Source organism: Calidris pugnax, unplaced genomic scaffold, assembly GCF_001431845.1.
Source record: "Calidris pugnax isolate Ruff unplaced genomic scaffold, ASM143184v1 scaffold231, whole genome shotgun sequence".
NCBI classification, from domain to species: domain Eukaryota; kingdom Metazoa; phylum Chordata; class Aves; order Charadriiformes; family Scolopacidae; genus Calidris; species Calidris pugnax.
Window position 1 is genome coordinate 1,021,981 of NW_015090996.1, and position 6,401 is coordinate 1,028,381.

Genomic DNA, 6,401 nt, shown 5'->3' on the forward strand with positions numbered 1-6,401 from the left:
GACAAGTCCTTAGATCCTTAGGATATAGAGCAAGATAATTACTTCACCTTTAAAACCCCTGGGCAGAAGACAGGATCTTAAATTACTATAGCTCAAACTCCAGCAGTCAGTTCCACACCGTTTCAGGAATGTTTTGTAGCAACTGGCAAAGGTGACAAGGAACCAAGCTTTTTTTTTTTTTTTTCTTCAGTTAGCCATTGGATATGTCCAGCCCTGACAGCTAAAATGCATTTGCTATCCTTCTCCCTAATTTCTTTTTTAAAGGAGTAAGGATATAACATTTTAAAATAAATGAGTTTTGAATAGAAAACCTTAAACACTGAATTAAAAAAAAGGCAAACAATTATTTGCAGCTTTTGTTTCCATTCAATTGTAATGGGTAAAAGCTTGACACACAAAACCCCCTTTCCCAAACAACTCTCATATTTAGGAACAGAAGTGAAAAGCCTACACAGCTGTTTTTTGAATAAAGGTTTGCCTGTGTAAATACTCTTACAATATGCATGATTCTAAAATTTGACTAACCCCTATTAAAGATAATTTAGAGAACAGTGGTAGATATAGAAATACATAAGAAAACAGCTCCTTTAGAACAGTAAACTTCTACCCGCTTCACATTTCCACAGATAAAGCACACATTCCTCTGAAAACATCAAAATTACAAGATATTGTTTCACAGAATCAAACAGTATCACCCACAGCCCCTTCCTGTGCTCACTGTCAGTCTGTAGTGGCTACACCATGGCAAGTAAGGGCACGAGTGGTAAAGGACAACAAAACAGACGTGCAACATCATCTATTGCTACACAACATCAATCACTAAATCAAAAGACTAATTGCCCCTCTCCAGTGCATGAAGCTTTTCTCTGGACTAGCCTCAGAAGAGACCCAGAGTCTGCCAAAGGGGTGTATTAAGAACGTGACACAAGATGTCATCACTAACATCAAGTATTTTTAAGAGAGGACCATGACTGCTGGGAACATGGGCTATGCCTGAAACAAGAGGGCTGTAATTCACATGCTTTCTGCAACTCAAGCTTCTTTTTCCCTTGCTTTCTGCCCTAAATACAGGAATAGATGCTTGGCTCGCAATCATTTCACTCTTGTGTTAGAAAATCTGCGTATTACAAAGGAAGCTGCTCTAGCGCCACAGGATTTTAAAGCAGAAAAAGTCAGCACCACTAGCTCAATCAAACAGTCCCATCTCTCCTATCCTTTGTTTCCTCGTACTCCTGATGATCTTCTCCCTTATGCCAGCACAAATATTTCTGCAACCACATAGTGAATTAGATCAGAAAACGTATGGACCACCTGGATTAGTTTCAAAAAAACTGATTTTTTCCTATATGGTTCATGATAAGGCCCCACAAACGTTTGGACCGACACAGGGACTGTTTCTTTGGGGAGCACTGAAATCTTAAAAGCTTCCCTGAAACCAGCTTGGCATAGTCATCCACAACAAACAACTAAATTGGAAGTTAAGCTTTTTAACAGTACTTGCAAACAGCTTAATAAAAAAAGAAAACACACAAAAACCAAAGCACACGCCAAAAAAACCCCACTCCCAAACAAGCAAGCCTTAACACAGAAACCTGGACGTTTTTTAAAAAATGCATAGTCCACCACCTGTCAGATACTGAGTCATGTTCATGATCAAAAAGGGAGAGAAGTCAAGTTTCTTAACAACGTAACAGCAGCATCTTTGGGTGTCTTAAATCAGTCTCAGCCAGCCAGCCTGACTGTACACAACAGAACCAGGCCCATCCCACTGCAAGCAACACAGTAACAAGGAAGTAAATATCACCGTTAGCATTTGCTATGTTTAAAGGAAAAATAAAGAAAAAAAAAATGTTTCCAGTTTCCTTTTAAATATTATTTTTTAAGTCTTTACCACACCACCGGTTAACTTTAATTTTCCTCAGAGAACACAGACATTTTAGGACAGTTATCACCACTTACATAACACAACACTGACTCCTCTTAGCTTTATTACTTGAGCTATACTTCATTTATAGTTATTTAGTAGTCCACATTTCTCTTACTTAAGCAGCAGTTGAAAGCTGTCAGGAAGATTTAAGTCAAAATCTTGTTAAAGTAATTCACAAGCTGTTGCCAAAATGCATTTTTCATTCAGAGATTCAGGCTTCAAAAGAAATGAGGATTATACAAGCAGGATAAAACAAAAGGGGACAGGACAGCCTTCAAGAAATCCCACAGAATATTTAACATTCTCTCATAATACATATGCTAAATTAAAGTCAGTCTTATTGAGACAGTACTGCAAGGCATCTATTCAGTGCTCGTACATCTGCCATGCTTTCTTATCCATTCTTTACCACCATCCCCACGCCCCTTTTTTTTTTAATGCCCACAAACTTCACAGTGACACATCACAAATGAGTACAGAATGCATTTAATTAGTGACTGTAAACCTGTATCACCCAGATCAACAATGACTAGAACCCTACAAATACTAAAATACCCTAGCAAATTTGCCCAAGTGATCTTGGAAAGCACAAATAAAAGCTGGGAAGCATATTCTCCCTCTGTTTTATAGTCTTGCTATATATTATCTTCATAATATCCACACAAAGACAAAACAGAGCCATGTTAAGAATCACAGCATGAAAAGTCAACTGGAACAGTAAAACGTACAAAGGCCTTTTTTCCCCAATTCATTAATTTCTTAAATTGCAAATATTTCATATTGTTTTCTATAGAGTCAAAAACCAGCATCCTAGTAACAGTAAAACCAGCTCTACAAAACCATCATATGACTGGGAGCTGTTCTTTTATGTAATACTATTGGCAAACAAAAGCATGTTTCTCCTCTAACTAAAAACACAGAAATCAAAGCAACTGTTTCTAAGAATTTTGTCAATACACACAAAGGAATTAGCATACTTTTAGATAACACCTTGTTTTGATTAGCCAGTCTCGTTATATTTTTTGTGTGTGTTTTAAACACTGCATTTTCATATCCCCTTAAACAGTGGTTTCCCCAATTTTTTTTGCAATAAATTCCTGAGCACTCTGCCGCAGAAAAGGCTGTCTTCCCTCCCTCATTTGTTCCAAGCCTGGTATCCATATAGGTGACTGGTGAGCTGGAGCAGTGAACTGATCCAGAAGAAAACTACTCTGGAAGGAAAAGACAAAGCTGACTTTTCAGCCCCGTCACCTCCCAGATCTCATTCACCACAAGGCTGCACGGCAGCCAGTGCCAAGCACAATGAACGAGACAGCAATGCACTTTTTCAGAATACCTTTGGGAGAAACTCTCACACAGATAAACGGAACACAGTTGTAACCCCAAGGCTTACTTTCTTCAGTAGCTTCCTTCACTACTTGTAAACAAACCACCAACGTTCTCCGGCATTCCTCAAAACCCCTACACCACGATCTCTCCTTGACAACCAGCCTAAACCTAATCTGGCCAAATACCTGCACCCTAGCTCCGAACAACAGCTCCCTGCTGATCCTTTCGAAATTCCTACAACCACTCCAAGTTTTCTGCATCCCCAATGGCAACAGGCCCTTCCCCATGCTCCCATGCCCCTGTTTTCCCCCTTCCCCCAAGAAAGATTCCCTCAGCCACAGCCTTCACCTGAGGAACTGCTCCTTACAGTCACGCCCCAAGAACTGATATATGTAATGCCTTTAAACCTCTTCCTGCCTTTCAGCACAGCCCGTCACTCAGCATCAAAAGGGAGGAGTGGGAGGGAAGCAATTCCTACCCTTCCCTGCCACAAGAAACTCCACGCTTGGAGCGCACCTCGCCACCAGAGCCTTTACCCCTTCTTGTTTTCTCCCACTTCTGTTCAAAGCAACGAGATTATCCGAGAGGAGGAAGGAGGAGAAAGACAACAGCTAGACAGCATTTTCCCGGAACCCCACGCTCTTTAATCAATTCTTCCCACACTGAGAACAACTATTCCGAGGGATGTTTTTATATAATACACAACCCTTACTCAAGCGGTGACTACTTGCAGTTTCACAAACTCCTTTGTTTTGCATGCCCCCGGGTCTTACTATCACAAAATTAAACTTCTACTGCTAAGGTAAAACTTTGATCTCAGAGATAAACAAGTGACAAGTTAGACTGACTTGGTAAAGGATCACCACGACCCCCCCAAACAGGAATCTGATGTTCATCAGAGAATTTAAGGCAAAAAGTAGGGGGGTTTACAAAGCAAAGGAGAAAGAAAGGACAAGATCCCGCAAGGGATGTGCATTACAGTCTGATCAACACTCAGAATGGAACAGCCCCTTTCAGCAAGGGGCACAAAACCCACCCCAGCCCCTCAGGGGCGTTTGGGAAGGCGCAGGGAGGCGAGCGGGAGCAGAGCCTTTCAGGCACAAGCGCTTGAACCCGCAGTCATGCCCGAGGGGAAGTTCCTCTAAGGAGCATACGGGCAGATCCAATGCCGGGAAGCATCCTTCCACCCCGGCACCCTTTCCCTCCTTAGAGAGAGCAGGGAGGGGGGCTATAACGGGGTGATCCCACAGCCCTGCACCCAGCGCTGTATGGCGACCCCCTCGGGCCCCATCTCCCACAGGGAGGGCGCAAATGCTGCGAGCCCGGGTCGGAGGCCCAGCGGGGCAGGCAGGCCGCCCATTCCCACCTCCCTCAATCCTTCCCCCATCTCCCATCCTCAGCGGGGCTTCCCGAAACCGCCAACCACCTCAGGGCAGCTCTGCCGCCGCCTCCCTTTCCTTCTCTACCTTCGCTCCCCGGGGGGCGCCGTCCAGGCCCGGGGAGGAGCGACGCCGCCTCAGAGCCCGTCTCCCGCAGGAAGCGGCGGCGATGGCCGGTGTCGGGGGGAGGGTGGCTGAGGCGGGGTGGGTCCCTCCCCGGAGGAGCGGGGGGCGGGGGACACCGTTCCCGTCGCCCCGGGGTCTGGTGTGGAGAAGGGAGGCGGGAGATGAGGGGGGGGGAGGATAATGGCTGCGGAGCGCCCAGGGGCTCCTCACGCCACCGGGATCCCGCCAACCACCCCCCCCACATCTCCACACACACAACATCCCCCGCCGCGGCCAACCCTCACGTCCGCCCCTTGCCTCACCTGACGGGCGGAACTCCCGGCGGCCCCGCTCCCTTATGGCAGCGCGGCGGCCATTTCCCGTCTCGCCGGAGGAAGAGACGCGGGGCGCAAAGGGAAAAAAAAAGGGGAAAAAAACCCCACCATAGAGAGCGGGAAGGGAGGGGGGGTGAGGGGGGTGAACGGCCGCCGTCGCGGCTGCGTCACTTCCGCCCCGGAGGGAAAGGCCGGCACCCCTCACAGCCCGCCCGCCATCTTGGTTTCGGGTAGCCGTCCGCAAGGAAGATGGCGGCCCACGGTCCTGGCGGCCGACCGTAGGATACCCCTCGGCCCTGCGGTCCCGGGGGAGCGGTGTGGCACAGCCCTACCTCCCCCGACCCTGCCTTACGGCCGGGGGCTCCGCACCCCGCCGGCTGCGGCTCTCGCCTCCTCCCTCCCGCACTGCCGCGACTGAAAGCTGCCGCCTTTTTTTAACTTCCCCAAAGAACGAGCCGAGGGGATCGGGGCCTCTCCCCCCCACCTCAAGACCGGAGCGGGCCGCCCCTTGGTTACCTGTCGGGCGGGGTGCGCGTCCATCCAAGGGGGCTGCGTGGAAGGGCTGGTCTCTACGGCGGAGCCCGGCCGAGGGATCACCGCCCAGCGGCATCGGTGCCCCGGCGCAGCAGGAAGGGGATGGCGGCGGCGCCGTGCTTTACTGCAGCGGCTTTTGCAGCAGATAACGCCGGGCCCTCGGTGTCGGTGCAGCGGCGCAGCCCTTGGGGGAAAAAAAGCCGGCCCCAGTTTCTCTCAGTCACCACCACCACACATACACACACAAAACACGGGGTAGCGGTTTTAAATTGGAGGAGGGGGGGATTTAGATTAGATATTAGGAAGAAATTCTTCCCTGTGAGGGTGGTGAGACACTGGAAGAGGTTGCCCAGAGAAGCTGTGGCTGCCCCATCCCTGGAGGGGTTCAAGGCCAGGCTGGATGGGGCTTGGAGCAACCTGGTCTGGTGGGAGGTGTCCCTGCCCGTAGCAGGAGGTTGGAACTCAATGATCTTTTAAGGTCCCTCCCAAGCGAAACCATTCTCTATGAATTTTAACTCAGTTTTTAAATTCAAGGGACAACGACTGCGAGGCTGCCAAAGTCAACTGGTAAAGGGAAAAGGCACAGACAAGTTGGAACATAAGAGGTTCCACTCAAATATGAGAAAAAACTTCTTCACAGTGAGGGTGACAGAGCCCTGGAACAGGCTGCCCAGGGAGGGTGTGGAGTCCCCTTCTTTGGAGATTTTCAAGGCCCCCCTGGATGCATCCTGAGTCACATGCTCTGAAAAGCTCTAGGCCATCCTGCTTCAGCAGGGGAGTTGGACTAGATGA